The sequence below is a fragment of the Pogona vitticeps genome, chromosome 1 (assembly GCF_051106095.1).
Source record: "Pogona vitticeps strain Pit_001003342236 chromosome 1, PviZW2.1, whole genome shotgun sequence".
NCBI lineage: Eukaryota > Metazoa > Chordata > Lepidosauria > Squamata > Agamidae > Pogona > Pogona vitticeps.
The window spans coordinates 323,761,678-323,780,709 of NC_135783.1; the positions used below are offsets into that span (position 1 = coordinate 323,761,678).

The following is a 19,032-nucleotide window of genomic DNA, read 5'->3' on the forward strand; positions in this document are numbered from 1 at the left end:
TTCTGACAGATGTGGTGTGAATTCTGTGCACTGACAAGGTCCCCTGCCTGAGAGAACACTCTCTTAATAGCCGTATTAATTGGTAAGGAAGACAAGCAGTTCCACTGCCACCTTCTCCAGACTTCCCCAGAATCTTTCTCAGCCCAATAAGACAAAGAATTGGCTTGCAATACATCTGTTGTACTGCTATTTGTGGTGCTATGGACATTGTTAATTTCTTCCTTTCTAACCTCAGTGTTAGCTGTACCTTTTTCATGCATGAGATGATAAGTTGTCTGGCATTCCCCCTCTCGCTGCTCTTTAATATTCATTGCCTGATGTTTAATTTGGCAGTCCCGCAGGATTGCTAGAATGTCCTCCTCCTCCTTCCACAAGGAGGCAAACCTGTAGTGGAGCAGGTCCTTTAAGTTTGTTGGTTAGGGCCACTGCTTCAGGTCAGAAAAATGTGCTGTTCTCCCTTTTATCCCTCATTATGTCCTCCAACATGCCCACCTTAATCATTGGGATCACCTGACTGAAGATAGATGTCTCCCTATGAAGGATCTTTTTTGAACTCTCAAAATTATTTATTTATTTATTTATTTATTTATTTATTTATTTATTTATTTATTTATTTATTTATTTATTTATTTATATTTATTTATTTATTTATTTATTTATTTATTTATTTATTTATTTATATTTATATCCCACCTATCTGGTCATTGCAAGCACTTTTTTTTACCTCTGCTGCAACAGCTCACTGCCCCAGACATTTTGTGAAAATACCCAGCCACTTTTCTGGTCCTAGCCTATGCAGCATCCCAAACTACTAGTTTGAGAGTGTGGGACATACAACACTCTCCTTTCACCTTTCCAACCTGCAGTGCTGCTTCCAACAAAAATCACACATACCAGATCTATGAACTTAATGTATCTGTCTATATATTGAAAATATCTTATTTCCCTACCTGATATACCCCAAAGGGACCTAAACCTAATATAACATTTTCCTGTTGATTTATAATGTATTAATCTGTGGGTCTACTAATCCTAAATCTTATTCCTAACTATATTAAGGAAACAATGTAAAATAAAATGTAGAGCATGTAAATATAAGTTGAGAGTTCAGAAGAGGATTCAGAGAAGACTGCTGCACTGCAGGCTTGCACCGGGACATATCCTAACAGCAAATACTGAGAGCATGTGTAAACAGCTATGTCCATCTTTTAATCTGGAAAGAAGCAATTTGAAAAAACTAACCAAACAAACAAAAAACAAACAAACTTCTGGACAGATATTATTTACAGATTTTGCTCCCACACCTCCATTGGAAAACAGATGGCAATTCCAACCAGTTCTCGGCCCCCAACTCTCTTGGTACCACAATGTCATTTCTCAAGCAATCACTCCAGGATGCCTGAGACATTTTCATTTTCACCTTTTCCTCTCTAGAAAGCAGAACCCTAGCCTTCTTAATCTATAAAAATAAGTGGGACTCTGAAGATTAGGAATTATTATTACAGATACAGTGGTGCCCCGCATTCGCTACGTGAAAACTTCGCTAAACGGAACGGGGAAGCCCATTGGGCACAAAACTCACCGTTTAGCTAAGTTTCCAGGGTCCAGCAGCAATTTTCGCGCCCTCGGTAAGCGAGGGGAGGGTGCGAAAACGCTGAGCGCGGCCATTTTGGGTGCCCGGCGGCCATTTTGAAACCGCTGAACAGCTGATCTGCGGACGTTGCAAAGCGAAGATCGGTAAGCAAAACGCTTACTGATCTTCGCTATGTGAGTTTTGCCCATTGGGGCCGACGCTATGCCTCCACATTAGCGATCCCAAAAACGGGATTGCTATGCGGATTCGTCATTATACGGTGCACTCGTTAAGCGAGGCACCACTGTATTTGGATCCATTTGGAACTATCTAAATATGGATCATTCAGTGAATTCTAGATATCTTTGAATCAAAATACAAACCCCTACTTTTTAGCAATATGACTTCCAAAATCTCCTAGCCAAATGAGCCTCTTGGTTTTGCAGAACAGAAAAGTAAACTTTATAATCTCTAAACAGAGCTAAACCATACAAAGAGGCTGAAGCAAACATTATTTTTATTGTATTTTCGCCCGGGATCTGATGGTTGTTGTGGGTTTTTTGGGCTCTTTGGCCTCTTCAGAACACGGCCAAAGAGCGTGAAGAACCCACAGCAACCATTATTTTTATTGTTTATTTATTTAAAATATTATACCCCACTTTTCTCCTTAAGAAGGACCCAAACCACCTTATATCATATATTTATCATTTTTAGCTTTACATTTCCACATTTAAAGCTACAAATGGTAAGTATACATCTGCTAAAATGGATTTTAAAAATCACACTAAAAGACAGTAAACAAAAGCGACACCAAAAACACATTCAAAGCAATAGGGCACAACCATCCATTTAAAGCCTCCACTCAGGCTTTCCCATTAAAGGAAAGCTTGCCTGAAGAGAAAGACCTTTACCTGCTTGCACAAGAATAGCAAAGATGGGGCCAGCCTGGCCTCCTGTGGGAGGGAGTTCCAGAGTCTGGGAGCAGTGACGGAGAAGCTTTCTCCTGTGTTCCCATCAAACACACCTGTGAGGGTGGTTGGGGCCGAGAGAAAGGCCTCTCCGGGTGACATTAACAGCAGGGCAGGCTCAGAAAGGGAGAGATAGTTGGGATAGTCCTTGAGACAGTTGGAACGTAAGCCATTTAAGGCTTTATAGGTTAGAACCAGCATCTGAATTGTTCGGGAAATGGATCAGCATGAATATCTTTTTAATAAGCCTTAGTCTTGAATTAATTTGCAGGGTAATTTACAGTTTGAATCCGTTTGCAGGGTAATTTCCAGGTTGATTTTGCTTCTTATATCTTAAATCAGATTTTTCTCCCTTCTTAATCAGTAAATTATCTGACAACTCTGCAGGGTGATAAGTGAAATGCATTTTGGATTGCTTTGAATGCACTACCTCTTTTGGTTTGGTAAGAGCAATTAGCCAATTAATAGCATTTTCACCTCTTTGATACTTTTAACAGAGACATTCCACAGTTAATTTCATGCCATGATTATCACTAATCAAATATCAAGTGGGAAATTGGATAAGTCTTAAGTGTGTACAGTTGCTGACTAAAAATTGGGAATTACTGGCCATCGGGCATTCATGACCACCTTCTGGGAGGTCAAAAATACCACTTGTTCCCCAAATCTTGAATAATATCCCAGTCTCGTTTTATAGCTTATCACCTTACACTCCTTTCCATGAGATTGAGGTAGGTCAAAGGTTAATTCCACTTCTTAAAAGTGAGAGGAAACATTGAAGGTTGATCCTACTACTTGGTGATTTAAGGAAGAACAGAAGGAGAGGATGGTGGAAGTAAAACAAAGCAAAGTAGTCATGTAAACAAATTAATTAATTGTCTGGAAGTGGAGTGCACGTTTGTAATTTTGCCCTTGCAGAATGGAAATTGAAGTTCATTATGCTCAGTGACTGATTTAAAAGCTTTCTTCCACGGCTTCACCTAGAGAAGGGAGGGAGGGAGAAGCCCATTTGGAAAGCACACATCCATGGTGGTGGTGACTGCGGCAGCAGCAGCAGCTTCAATTAAAACAGGAATTCATTATGTGAATCCTCTGGAGAGAAAGTTGTTACTTGGCTGTTCTGTTTAAGGGAAGAGCTGTAGTATAATGTCTTGTTTCTTCCCTTTGTTGTTTTTCATCAAATGGTAAAAATCTTTTTTTTAAGGAAAGTCTGGAAGAAAATACTGAGCCCACGGTAATCCAACCTCTCACTTAAAAATGGATCCATTTATTTTGAATATTATTCCAATGGCAATTTTAAAGGAAACATTTTTTAAAATTATAATTTCTATAAATTGTGCCAGTAAAAAGCAGTTTTATATAATTTGGAACAGATGGACCTCAGTTTTTTTTTCTCACAGGCAGACCTTCCCTCCCCACACCTTTTAGTAATCACATCTATCTATCTATCTATCTATCTATCTATCTATCTATCTATCTATCTATCTATCTATCTATCTATCTATCTATCTATCTATCTATCTATCTATCTATCTATCTATCTATCTATCTATCTGTCTGTCTGTCTGTCTGTCTGTCTGTCTGTCTGTCTGTCTGTCTGTCTGTCTGTCTGTCTGTCTGTCTGTCTGTCTGTCTGTCTGTCTGTCTACAGTGGTGCCCTGCATCGCGACGATAATCCGTTCCGGATAAATCGTCGCTATCCGGATTCGTCGCTATACAGGGCAAAAAAAACCCCATAGGAACGCATTAAAACACGTTTAATGCATTCCTATGGGGGAAAACTCACCGCTAAGCAGAAATCCTCCATAGGAGCGGCCATTTTCGGTGCCTCTAAAGCGAGGCAACACAGCCAGTGGCCATTTTGGAACCACCAATCAGCTGGCCAAAAATGGGGCCATGCCAGCATTTTCCCCCAGCTGAGCAGTGGCAGCTCCCGCTCAGCTGGGGGAAAATGACTGTGGTGGCCTCGGAAGGACCCTTCCGAAGGGTCCTTCCGATGCCACCGCAGGCATTCCCCTTCGGAGGGGGCATTTTCCCTGAGCTGAGCGGGAGCCCCACCCGCTCAGCTGGGGGGAAATGCCTGCGGTCGGCAGGGGCCTCGGAAGGACCCCAAAGCCACTGGCGACATTTGTCTTCTCAGCTCTCAAAGGGCCCCCGACATTGGAGAAAAGCCCCTTGAGAGCTCAGAAGGCTCTCAGCGCGACGGCAGCAGGGTAGGGGGTATCCGGATGCCCTCCAGGCGAAGCACTGAAAGGCATCCGGATCCCCCCACCCTGCCGCCACCGCCGCTTGGATCCATGCCGCGGCCAGTCCCCCAGCCATGGTCGGACTCCCTGGAGTCCAACCATGGCTGGGATAGCTGGCCGCGGGGCGACTCCGGGCATCCGGATCCCTCCCACCCTGCCGCTGCCGCTTCAATCCGCCCCGCGCTCAGCTATCCCAGCCATGGTCGGACTCCCGGGAGTCCGAGCATGGCTGGGATAGGCGGCGCGGGGCAACTTCAAGCGGCAGCAGCGGCGGTGGCAGGGGGGGCCTGGATGGCTTCCAATGCTTTGCCTGGAAGCCTTCTGGACCCCCCTACCCTGCCCCCGCCACCCCGCGCCGCCTATTCCAGCCATGGTCGGACTCCTGGGAATCCGAGCATGGCTGGGATAGGCGGCGCAGGGCGGCTTCAAGCGGCGGCAGCAGGCTGGTGGGGGGGTCTGGATGGCTTCCAGTGCTTTGCCTGGAAGCCTTCCGGACCCCCCTACCCTGCCCCCACCACCGCTGAGAGCCTTTAAGCAAGGCACCACTGTATGCATCTATCTATCTATCTATCTATCTATCTATCTATCTATCTATCTATCTATCTATCTATCTATCTATCTATCTATCTATCTATCTATCTATCTATCTATCTATCTATCTATCTATCTATCTATCTATCTATCTATCTATCTATCTATCTCACAACAGAAAAGATAAAAACAGTAATATATAATAACAGTTTTACAGCATTATACAATGAAAACAATAGTTCAAGATGGGAAGAAGAAATGTAAGTAGTGCTCGGAGGGAAGGCCTGTTTGAATAACCAGGTCTTAAACTGAACTTATGAAGAAATTTGTGTCTTACCAAAAAAAAAAAAAAAAAAAAGGAACAACATTTTCAGCTATCTACACAGGAGAAATTTAATAGGTAAAGCCATTCTTTCCTGGCATAGAAGTGACTGTATTGTATCTGCCTGCCAAATAATTGTTAAAGATTAGGAGTCAACTGGTGGAAGGCAAAAATTCAAATTTAGCACCACTTTCGTTGTTAAATGCAGAGAGGTTTCAAGGTAAACTTTTAATAACTAAGCAAGCTTTGACAACTAAGCTTCAGCACCTCAGCTATGCAGTCAAAAGTGCTCTGCCTGGAAGGACAAAATTTTCAATTTTGTGTTCTGCCATGTTTGAATTTTTTGATCTCGTGTTGTTTCCATGGGATTTGTGAAGAAATTATTAATTTTGATAAGGTGGTCTCAAAAATGAAGCAAATCCATCCGTATCTTAAATTTATCGACAGAAACCCTTCAGAGTGTCCAGCAACACACATTCCTATATAAGGATTTTCTTAAACTAGTCTGATAAACCCTGGCAATTCTCTGGCTGTTTATATATGCTGTTTTTGCTTACCCCTGACAAATAATCAGGCTTTAAATGAGCATCCTATTCAGAGTAATCCTATCCAGCTTTCCCATGATTGACAGACTGATAAATCAATACTTGGATTAAACACATTCACTTGAGATAAACAGGTGTGTTCTTAGTAGTTACAGTAGCATTAGCTTTTCCAGGGCTTGGAAAAGTTACTCCTTTGGACTACAACTCCCATAACCACTTGGATAATAAGACTAGTGTTACTATTGTAAGGTAAAGGTAAAGGTTCCCCTTGACAATTTTTGTCCAGTCGTGTCCGACTCCAGGGGGCGGCGCTCATCCCGCTCTTCAAGCCATAGAGCCAGCATTTTGTCCGAAGACAATCTTTCCGTGGTCACATGGCCAGTGTGATTTAGACACGGAACGCTGTTTACCTTCCCACTGAGGTGGTCCCTATTTATCTACTCGCATTTGCATGCTTTCGAACCGCTAGGTTGGCGGTTTACTATTGTAAACATCTCTTGAAAATGCATGCTATGTGTATTTATGGTAAAATTAAGGAAAGTAGAAATGGCCTTAAGAATCAAACCCAATAAGTCAAACCCATTGATTGGCAGTGCCGCCTTTAAATTTCACAGGGGAGCTTTTCCAGACCTACTGGGATATGCCAGGAAGTGAAAGTGAGACCTTCATAATTTTTCAATTAAGCTACTGCCCTGCTGTACAGAAATATAAAATATGCATTCTTGTATGTACTTCATGGTAAAATTCACATTTTATACCAAATTACAGAATAATAGAATCATGGAGTTGGAAAAGGCTTATAAGGTCATCAAGTCCAATCCCCTCCTCAAAGAAGGAATTGAAATCAAAGTATATATGACAGCTGGTTCTCTAGTTTTATCTTATATGCCTCCAGCACCGGAGCACCCACCACCTACTGTTTAATTTTGAGGGTACTGATTTTCTCCTTTGGCAAGGCAATTCTGTGAGGGTTTCTTTTTTAAATTTCATGTCGTGCCCTCCTCCCCCCCCCCAATAGACATTCGCCGGTGCTCCCCCCCTTCTCTGCTTCTTCGTCCTGCTGCTGCTGCTGGTGGTGGTAGTGAAGAACAATGGTTCTTAACCTTTGGTTACTCAGGAGTTTTGGACTGCAACTCCCAGAAGCCTTCACCACCAATTGTGCCGGCTGGGGTTTCTGGGAGTTGCAATTCAAAAACATCCGAGTAACAAAGGTTAAGAACCACTGGTGAAGAAGGAACTGGAGGGGTCATGGCCAGTGACAAGGGTTCATGCCCCCTCCTCCTTGGGGCCCCAGCCAGGCTAAGGAAACTCTTGGGCAGCTTTCTCGAGCTCTTGCTCTGCTTGGCGGAAAATTTGATGCGACCAAGCCTCACCCAGACTCTGCCTCCAGCAGCCGCCCAGAGACCTCTGGGTAGAGTGGGCGGCATATAAATAAATAAATAAATAAATAAATAAATAAATAAATAAATAAATAAATAGAGTTTGAGACCCCTGCTTTAAAGTATTTTAGAAGTACTATCACATCACCCTGCAATTGTTTTTTTTTCTTGAGGCAAAATATGCCCAGTTCTTTTAGTCTTTCCCCGTAGGGCTTGGCTTCCCTGATCATCCTTGTTGCCCTCCTCTAAACCTGTTCCAGTTTGTTGGCATCCAACATAACCTCAGTCTTCTCTGGATTTACCTTTATTTATTTGAGAACTGAGGTCAGAAAACACTTCAGGACCTATTCAGATTGTCCATCACTGATTGTTGCTTTTGGGATGGGCTGTAAGATAGTTTGTTTCACAGTGGAGCATCTATAATGCTTACTACCCAATCTACCCTAACCATGACAGCTGCTTTTAACAGCCAGGCAGAGGAAGGATCAAGAACAGAGGTGGTGGGTTTGCAGTGCCTCAGAGTCCTGGCAGTGTCTTCTGATGTAACCAACTGAAATTGATCCAGGAGAATCAGAGGGGATGATGTGCTGGTGGTCCCAGACCAATTCACTGAACTATCAGAGGACTCTAGGTCCTGTCAGATGGCCTCAATTTTAGATTTAAAGAAAACTGTGAAACATTCACAGGCAAAATCACCAAACTGAGGCCTTAGTCGTTCGAGGTCAGTGAGACTGTAGGCAACCTGGTAGAGTTCTGCCTGCTGATTCATTGCCCCACTAATTATCTTGGAATTTAAGATCTTTTTCTCGAACTTAACAGAATATTTGCTGATCAGCTTATTTATTGCAGTTAAATTAATCTCCTCTCTAACCTTCTCCTCACTATTTTCATAACCCGAAGCCGCTCCATGAACCAGGGGGGCAGGGTAGACTCTGAATTGGAGATGCTGTTTGGGAGCAGTTATGTCAACTGTCCAGGCCCCATTGGTATACAGTGGTGCCTCGCTTAACGAGCACACCGCATAACGACGAAATCGCATAGCGATCCATTTTTTCGGATCGCTAATGTGATCGCTTAACGTTTTTCCTATAGGGCACAATTCGCTTTGCGAAGACCGGTAAGCGTTTTGCTTACCGATCTTCGCAAAACGAAGCCCGACGATCAGCTGTTTGGCGGCCAAAATGGCCGCCGGAAGCCCGGAAATGGCCCAAAATGGCCGCGCGCAGTGTTTTCGCGCCCTCGTTAAGCGAGGCGAGGGCACGAAAATGGCTGCCGGCCATTACGAAGCTTCATTGAACGGTGAGTATTTGGCCCATTTGAGTATTTGGCCCAATGGAAATCCCTGCCCCGTTCAACGATGCTTCAGCATAGCGAAGGTTAATCCGGAACGTATTAACCTCGCTATGCGAGGCACCACTGTATATCACTTTGATATATACCAACTAGTTCAGCTGGGAACCATTCCAAGGCCTCCCAAAAACCCACAGGCTCAGGAAGCCTCCAAGGGCTGACCATTTTCACAGGTCCCCGTTTTAATTTGAGGGGGTCTGATTGATTTGCTTCTAATTTTGGGCCAAGTAAAGTCCTATTACATCTTTAGGTTGGTCCTAAGGCACAGATGTGTCTGTTTTTAACAGCTGAAATTGTGTAATTCCTAATTTAAATTTATTCTCACTCTACACCTATGAGTACCGTATAGAAACGTGAACTTTGATGATCATACCCTGTGTTTTTGAGGGAACGTGCTCATAAATTTGTAAGTCTTAAAGACGCCATAGGATTCTTAGTTTATTTAGTGACAACAGACTAACAGAAGTGCCTGTGTGGAAATTCCCATCAAGTTTGGCTCCCAAATGGCAAGACCCTTTCCCATCCTCAGTCAGGTCTTATCTGCAGACAGATGCGCCCCCTGCCGTGCCTATTAATCACATACAACCATCAGCTCTGTTCCCTGATTAAGCAGCTATGAAGAGCAGAGCCTCCTTCCTGGAAACTGCAGGCAGATCAGTTAGCTGGTACTGGAGAGAGGAATTTGGCAACACTCCAGACATATCAGCAGCTGCTGGGTTCCTGTACCTTGGAAGCCTTGCTGAAACAGGTGTAGCCTACTTTATTCAGACTGCATAATGCATGGGAGGGTAAGGAGCTACAAAGGCGCGCTGGCTTTTTAAATGCTTATTGATTGATTGATTGATTGATTGATTGATTGATTGATTGATTGATTGATTGTATTTATACCCTGCCTATCTAGTCATTTCGACCACTCTAGGCGGCTATGTATCTATGTGTTATGTTAATTTGTCTACAGTGTAAGGATATCCCCAAAATGAGGAAAATTTGTTTTAAAATTTTAAAAAAGTTATGACGGAAGGTACAACTCTCAGAGCAATGAAATTCAGGTCACAGATGAAGCCCATTTAATTCAAAATCTTAGCACATGGGTACATCTTTTTTGTATGTCATTTCCATCAAAAAGTAAGCACTAAGGTATCATGCCACTACTTAATATATAATTACTCACTATAACTTACTATATAATGCATGACTAGTTGTATGGAAGAGTTTAAATGAAACACAGGATTCGATAGTGACAACATGAACAAAGAACTGTTTTCCAGCACAATTCTGTCTTTAGTTACATAATCTTTCCTAGTCCAGTCTGAATGATCCATACATGGGGGAAAGAAGACTCATTTTGTTTGGTAGGTTCAGTCTATGGAAGCAGAGGCATTCTCTCTCTCTTTATGGAGTGAAAACATGGAACTCACCTATTCTGTTTATGTGGGGAGAAAGCTAAGTACAGAAGGGGCATCAGTGTGCCTGTTTTGAGTGAGAAGCTCAATGTTCTGAACTTCTTTGTTTGAGGGCATACATCACTCTTAGCTTTAAATTGAAAGATCACCCACTCTTTGGGGATTTTCTTTCCTTGGTTTATGAAGGGCCAAAACAACAAGGTTGGGTGTAGTCTTGCTGTATGTTATGCCCTATAGAGCAGTGGTCCCCAACCTTGGGCCTCCAGTTGTTCCTGGACTTCAACTCCCAGAAATCCTGGCCAGCAGAGGTGGTGGTGAAACCTTCTGGGAGTTATAGTCCAAGAACATCTGGAGGCCCAAGGCTGGGGACCACTGCTATAGAGGGCACCTGCAGATCTCCCACGGGCTATCAACTTTGTTGAACCTAGTGGTCCAGCCAGCCCCAATGAATAAGTCAAGGTTTCTTTGACTTAGAAGAGTAAATTTCAGCAGGTATAGCTTTTAATGCAGGCTATAATGCTTGAAATCCTCTCTTTTACACAACTATTAAAGGCAGAAAAACCTTGTCATATTTTTAACCTGGTCACCCAACATAGTGATTATACCCAACCAGAGGAAGGCAGGCAGGGCCTTGAAGGTCCCATGGCTTGCTAGCAAAACTTGCGAAAGCCATCTTTTGGACAACAACTTCCAGGACCCCCCAGGCAACATTACCTTTGGCCTTGCCAGGTATACGATTCTGTAGTTCAAAGCTGGTGTTTTTTTCCAAACTTTTTTCAGTAATAGAATATTTGTTGTACACGAAGATACCTTGAGTCTTTTTAAAAAAGAAAACTGTATCTAAGAAATGGTGACGGAGGTGATGATGCAGAAGGTCTCATATTTAGTCCTAGATCAAGTACCATATGATAAGAAAGATCTCTGTTCAAAACTGGGAGCAGCTGAATGCACATGTGATCTATACAGCTTTCAGCCCAAAAGCCTGCGGCTACTCCCCTGCATGTACTCTTTTCCATACCCTTACATCTTTCCAATGTGTACATGCTTCTGTCCCGCCAGCCACAATGAGAGCTAATAGCCATTGCTTCCTAGAACTCCAGTCTGTCTAATATGGCTCTATTCTGAAATGAAGCTTATTTAAAGTGAGGGCCATGCTCCCTGGGAGGACAGCCTGTTTAATTTCATCCTGAAACAATAACTGGGGGAAAAAACTGCTGAAAGAAGGGTGAGGGAGGGCTCTTCAACAATGACAAAAATGTTTGTGATAAATCAATACACATGCCACCTCTTAGCTCAGCTGTAGCAGTATCTATGTAGGTGGGTGCATGATCCATAGTATTTTACATATCAGCCAGCAACTTTTAAAAGGCTATAATGATACATTATAAATCTTATTCTATTTCCATCTTGAGAAATCCAATAATATAGCTACAACTATGTATCCAGTTTTCTGTAAATTGCCTTCAGGTGGAAGAGGTGAGATGTAATTTGTTATATTTTTGTTAAGCTAGCTAAATTTCATTTGGTAGTCTGAAATGTATAAAATGCATTCAGGGTTATTAATACAAGCAGAAGGTGGCTTATTCCAATTGGAAATGATTGTTAGATTTGAAGGCGTATCTCCCAAGGAAGAAATGATTATTTGGCACATTCCCGATTTACTTCTGTGTATTTGCCCGTGGATGAGGTTTCCTAAAGACATATTGGATCACAGAATCATAAAATAGTGTCTTGCTAGCTGGCCTTTCTCTGCAATTGGGAAACAGTACTTTGGAAGGGGTGCCACTAAAAACAGCCAGAGAGGTCAGAAGACCCTGGATGGTATTCAACAAGTCATACTGTATTATAACATTGAGTTTATAATTTCTATTATCTCCTGGCCAGGGCAGGTGATATTATTTGGTGTCAGGTGTTAGATACTGTGAGATGATGGTGCTATATTAGACATAAGGAAAGAAATAGTACTTGTTAAAGAAGAGCTAGCTGGTTGTTAAGAAAGTACCTCACCTTCTTCAATAAACTGGCTTATGGAAAGCACAGAAAAATCCTCACTATCCCCACCAGTGAGAAGACCTAGGAATAGGATGCAGTTCCTCATCCTTGCCTGCATGGATGAGGCAAAGAAAGGTTTAAATCTGTAGTTTCAGAAGAAAGCCTGCAGCTCCTAAGTTAGCCTCCTGCCTTCAGGAGGCTAACCTAGGTGAGGGATGTTGTCCGGTAATCAGCATGTGAGACAGATTCAGGTGCCAGTTCAGCAGACTTTTGAAGAAGGAATAGGAGAGTGTACCATATTGTTGGATAGAGATTTTGATTTTCTCTGGTGCAACTGTCTCTTGTTTGAGTGTCTGCTTAGCAGACTTTCAAAATGTGTACAGAAAATGTCCCAGGGATGGGAGTGGGAATGAGATTAGAGTAGAAGATCTTGCTCCCATCGTATAACTGTTCACACATATAACTGTGTGCATATAACCTCCATTCAGACAGTAACTGAATGTGGATATATTGGGGGCAGGACCTCCCCCCAGTATTCACTGTGGGCTGCTTGAATGTCTGCACAGAGTTCGCCACAGATAAAATGTTGAAGTCCCTTCTACCACCTCATTCCACTGCATTTCTAGACTCACTTAGCCCATGCCCTGTTCAAATGGATGAGAAAGTTATCTGTATTGCATGTTTGAGGTCACGATGTACAAACTGCACAAGAAACAAACAAACAAAGGCTCAGCTGATGAGGGAAGAAACTGTCTTCCAGACAATGTGACCAAAAGCTATTGCTGTGCTTTGGTGAGAACAACACTGAAGGTTACTTCTTGTCTGTAGGGCATGGAAATAAAATGAACATTAATTACTAATGTGTCAGGTACACATCAGAAACAGGACTAGCCAACCTACACGTACAGAGAAAATTAGTTCTGCAGAATTAGGGAAGCCTCCGTACTTGGACAGTGCCTTCACAGACAGATTTATATGGGGACAGTTTAGCCTCTCAATGAACATAAAGCCTTGGGAGTTAAGAAGGTAAGTTACCCTTGCAATCTGAATTGAAGCATCATTTTGTTTTACCTTAGGTAAAGAACAGGGGCATTGGGCACACCGCTGTGTGAATTGCTTTGCATTTTAGGGGAAGGGAGAGGGACAAGCGTATGTCAGGAGGTGAACCCATAAGATGATCCTTACTTGAAAATTAAAGGTCAGATTTTGCCAATTGCATGAGTGGAATATATTTTCTGGGTAGGTTGGTAGGTCAGTCTGTAACGGTTGAAGGGAGGCATCGCGAGTTGTAAATGCCCAGAATTAGGAAAATAAATCCCAGCTGCCAATGTGGCCTTTGCAGCAGTGAGTGAGAATGATAGGTAGATTTTCTTTTCCACTAGATTTACTTTCTGATATTGGATTTTATCACTCAAGCCAGAACTATTCATCAAGGCTTTCCCGTCAGTAATCCAAGGCTCAATTTTTATGATTCACTCTTTTAAAAGAGGAAATGCTCCCAAGGTGCATACGGCCCTGCTGATGGCAGGGGAAAGAGCTGTGAAAGAAGGAGAAAGCCCTTCACTGGCCATTTCTTCTAAACTGTTACCATCATAGGCTTGATTTTTATGTGACCTGGCAATTAGTTTTTTTTTAAAAAGAACCAAAAGAACTGTGAGTGGTGTGATGGATGTGAAGATGATGGGTCCTGTTTCAGGTTTCACACTAATGCAGATTATCTGTTTAAAATGCCAGTACAGTAGTTGGTTTGCTACAGCTTTGGTCTCATTCATTTTTACCTCCCCTTACCTACAGTGATTTGGCATATAAAGAGACTATTGGTCAAAGAGTTGCTTACTTTTATTGTTATGTGCCTTCAAGTTGGAACCAACTTATAGAGACTAGAGATGGGGGTACAGTGGTGCCTCGCTTAACGAGCGCCCCATACAGTGATGAATTTGCATAGCGATCCCTCTTCCGGGATCGCTAATGCGAAGGCATCGCTCGGCCCCAATGGGCGAAATTCGCATAGCGAAGGTCGGTAAGCGTTTTGCTTACCGACCTTTGTTTTGCGACCCACGGATCAGCTGTTCAGCGGGTCAAAAATGGCCGCCGGAACACCCGAAATGGCCGCGGGCAGCGTTTTTGCGCCCTCAGTAAGCGAGGGGAGGGCGCAAAAACACTGTGCACGGCCATTTCGGGTGTTCCGGCGGCCATTTTTGACCCGCCGAACAGCTGATCCGCGGTCTCGCTGCGGCCGAAATGGCCGCGCGCAGCGTTTTCGCGCCATCCCCTCGCTTACCGAGGGCGCGAAAATGGCTGCCAGACCCAGAAAACATCACTGTACGGTGAGTTTTCTGCCGATTTGGAACGCATTAAACATCGTTCCAATGGCTTTTTTTGATCCGTACAGCGATGTATTCGTATTCATATATAGTGGTGCCTCGCTTAATGGGCGCTCCGTTTAGCAACGAAACCGCATAGCGACAAACTTTTTGCGATCGCAAAAGTGATCACTTTGCAATGTTCCTTATGGGGGAATTTCCCTTTGCGATGATCGGTTCCCTCTTTCACTTACTGATCATCGCACAGCGATGATTTTTTAACAGCAGATCGGCGGTTCCAGAATGGCCGTCAGCTGTGTTTTCGCACGGATTCCTCACTTCAGAGGCAGCGAAAATGGCCACTGTATGGAGGATCTTTGCTTTAAGGTCAGTTTTTAGCCCATAGGAACACATTAAACGGGTTTTAATGCATTTCTGTGGGCTTTTTAATATCGCTCAGCAATGAAATTGCTTAGCAGTGATTTTTGCTGCATGGATTAATGTCGCTAAGCGATGCACCACTGTACAAATATGAATATCCCCACACAGGTGGCATTAACGAGAGTCCAGCCCCATGGGGCCAGATGTTCCACTCATTGATCTGCCGCAGACACGGATGGCACGATTCTACGAATGGCTCCACAGCACGCGATCTGCTCGCCACTCCTGGCAGGAGGTGGGAGGGCAAGCCTCGCTGCTAGGTTGAAGAGTAGTGAGAGGATTGTGCGCTGCGGAGCCATTCATAGTGTCACATTATCCGTATGCGTGGCAGATCAGTGAGTGGACTGTCCGGTCCCATGGGGCTGGACCCTCGTTAACACCACCTGTGTGGGGATATTCATATATGAATACCCCCATATCTAGTAGAGACCCTAACAGGAATTTCAACTGAGATATTTAAAGAGTGGTTTTACCAGTCCAACACCCACCCACCCCGGTGAGTTTCCATGACTGAGCAGGGATTCAAATCCAGTTCCCTGGGTTCTAGTCTATCATTCTATCCAATAAACCACACTGAGTACTGCTGTTTGAATACAAACATGTTATTCTGCCTTCTCTGTACCCCTCCTTCACCAGCAGCATGTAGCATTTTTCTTTTCTAAGCTCATACAGGGTTTTTTCCCCCTTGACCCTTTTGTTTTGTGCCATCCTGGGCATAATCTTCTATCTGTAAAGACCCCTGGCCCTGCAGAATAACTCCATGGTCTCCTTAAGCATCCGGAAGGTTCAGTGTATGCCTCTTATGTCATCTTGTTTCTAGCTTTCAGACTCAGTCTCCAAAAGCCTTAACTCTTGAGATGTACAGTATTCCCGTGAGGATTCTGTGACAACACACAACATAGCAAATTGGTTACAAGTACTTACTTGCCCCTCTGAGAGTGGAGCATGCAAGCAGTGGACCTTCATTTGCTGTTGAATTTCTGCTCCAAGCAACCTTCACCATTAGCTGTGCTGGGTACTGCTGATAGGAGTTTCTCTTTAACATCTGGAGGGTGGTACTTTGCCGCTGCTGGGTCTCAGGTAACGAAGGTCCCAAGATATATGATAATAGTAGGGTTACGTTAAAGCACTTCACACACCATAATAGTGATTTCAAGCTGGGTCTTCAAAGGGAACTGCATATCTATGAGATTACACCAGTATGAGAAATGTAGAGAGAGCCAGTTTGGCATAGTGGATAGATTTCAGAAGACTTTTGTTGACCTCACCACTTAGCCATAGAAACTCACTGAAAAAAATCATTGCATTTTAAAGCAAATTGGTTCTGCATTGCTCCAGCTTCTGTTTTTTCTGGGTCTATTGCAACGTTTCTTCTAATTTTCCAGAATGCTGTGCAAGGTCTCTGCCCCATGCGCATGGGACTCCAGCTGCAATTGGAAGCAAATGGGTGGCAACACTGGATTGGCTGTGCATGCCCGGTTCAGTACTGTATGTCCACACGACTTAGAGGGAATGTTGGTTGCTCACCTTGTCAAAAACTCATTTTCTTTTGCTTTGGTGTTTTTTTACCTCTGTTATAAATTGTCTCCTTGTTCATTTTATGTACTTTAACTATTTCTTTTATTTTTAAAATGTATTTCAAAGTAGCAAATTGCCGGATCAGGGGTATAGATGGAAAAAAAATTAAAGTTTAGACTGTAAAGTAGACTGCCATCTGAAATCTGTAATCCTGGCATCAAATACTTGACAGACCCACACGGGCACAATTTACTATGACTTAGGTGAGCACAAATGTCAAAGTTATTTTAAAAATCATAATCAAAATATTTTTTTTAAAAAAACACCTCTGTGTGGGGATTTAAAAACAACAACAAAAAGTGTGATGCTTGTGTACTGTCCCATAGTGCTTAAAGCACTCTCAGGGAGGTATATAATTTAATTATGCAGGCTACACATTGCCTCCCTACCCATCCCCAGGAGCTGAGTACTCAGTTTACTGACCTCAGAAGGATGGAAGGCTGAGTGAACCTTGAGCCAGCTACCTGGGATTGAACCCAGGTTGTTAGCATAGTTTTGGCTGCAGCACAGCAGTTTAACACTGTGCCATGTCCTGAATTTTAAAAGCCTTGCTGTCCGACCAAAACAATGTGACCCTTAGTTGTGCATCATATATACGGATATTTTAAAATCAATTTCAAGCATGCTATACACAACACAAAAACAGGAGCATTACAGTGTGTAGCTGAGCACTCAGCGGGAGACCATGGATCAGGTATCTCATACCTGAATAACCTATCTCAGCGTATTATTATGAAGATAAAAGGATGTACATACACTGCCCTTAGAGAAGTGCAGATTTGTGTTTTCGGAGTACAACTCCCAGAATTTTCCAAGCAGTGTAGCCAATGGCTATCTTGAACTAATTGGAGGCAAGGTGGTAGAGAGCTTAGAAATGTTAGGTTTGGGACTATAACTTCCAGAATCTACCTGACCACATTTGTAGTTTGAAAAACAACAACAATCACCTTAAATTTTCTGAGCTCTCGTGGTGGTGCAATAATGGAACCGTGTCACAACAATTTATATAAGCATCTTTATTTTCATTTTCTCATAAGTTTTTAATCCTGATCTCCTGGGTTTTTTTTTTTTTAAAGAAAAGCATTCTACTTTTTACTTAAACCCAAGCCAAAGACTCCAAGGGCACCGGAACAAAAATACATAAAGAGGTGCCTGATGCAGAGCGCCATGTAGCAAAGCCCCATTATTTATTTGGGAGATAGGTCTGCAGTGCAATGCTGCAATCTTGGAACATCTTGTTTGCTGCCACTAGGCCAGCTTTGATATAAGCAGAAATGATTTTTGGCTCTCAAAGTGCTGTATTATGAGAACCTGGGGGATGATCGTGAAATTGAGAGGGGTGATGGAAAGTGCCAAGGGAAAGAAAGATAGAGGGAGGTTATAAAGCCAAGGTAAATAATAAAAACTCTTTTATCTTCCAGAATGCCCCCACCACCACCAGCAGCACCTCTTCCAGCCAAACATAAAGAAAAAGCCATTAAAGATCACTTCCAATGAGCGATATTTTAGCTTAATGGGACTAGAGGAAATGCAGCATAAGTGAGACAGTGGCAATGATGGTTTTATGGGCCAATCTCTCCCCAGTGCTGTCTCCCTCTTATTTTTGTATCAGTATTTTTATATCGCAGCACTCCAGGATCTTATTACCATCTCAAAGAGTGATAGGAAAACCCAGGGTGCTGCTGCTCACCTCCTTGGTTGCTGTGTGCCCTCCCCGTCAGTTTTGACTTGAATAAGTGGAAATGTTTAATCTGGGCCCCCTGAAGCGGGAAAGTTTGGAGCCTAAGCTGCTTGTTGTGAAGCTGAAGACTTTGGAGATCTCTCTCTCTCTCTCTCTCTCTCTCTCTCTCTCTCTCTCTCTCTCTCTCTCTGTGTGTGTGTGTGTGTGTGTGTGTGTGTGTGTGTGAGAGAGAGAGAGAGAGAGAGAGAGGGAGAGGGGGGGATGAGGGAGAGGGAGAGGGAGAGGGAGAGGGAGAGAGAGAGAGAAGCTGCTGTGCTAATATATCCCTAGGGAAGCTTCTTGTGTTTCTTGATACGACTGAGTGCATCGCTCATAAAAATTGCACCAGGGCACTGATGGCATTTGATTCCAACAGCAGCAGGGGAGGAGGGGAGAGGAGACAATCGGCTGGGCCTTTTGCTATCCTAGCCTTGGCAATCTGAGCCCTGGCTAATCAAAATGCCATCCTCAAACTATCTGGGCTTGACATAAGAGCTGCTGAGACTTGTCCATGCTCTGGATGTATTCTTACCCACACGAGTGAGAATAAGGTAAAAGATGCTCTCCCACCTCATTTTGTCATCTTTATGCTTTAATAATTTTTGTTGCAAATCTTTCAGTTACAGATTTATCTAGTTGTGCTCAGCTTGGACTTGAGTGTGGGACCAGATAGGATTTGTA

At 43.2% G+C, this 19,032-nt stretch overlaps 1 protein-coding gene across 9 annotated transcripts in view; it reads left to right on the forward strand.

The window, feature by feature from the left end:
* Positions 1-19,032, forward strand: part of NRXN3 (neurexin 3) — a 1,709,419-nt gene that overhangs the window by 1,397,772 nt on the left and 292,615 nt on the right. The window lies entirely within an intron of this gene.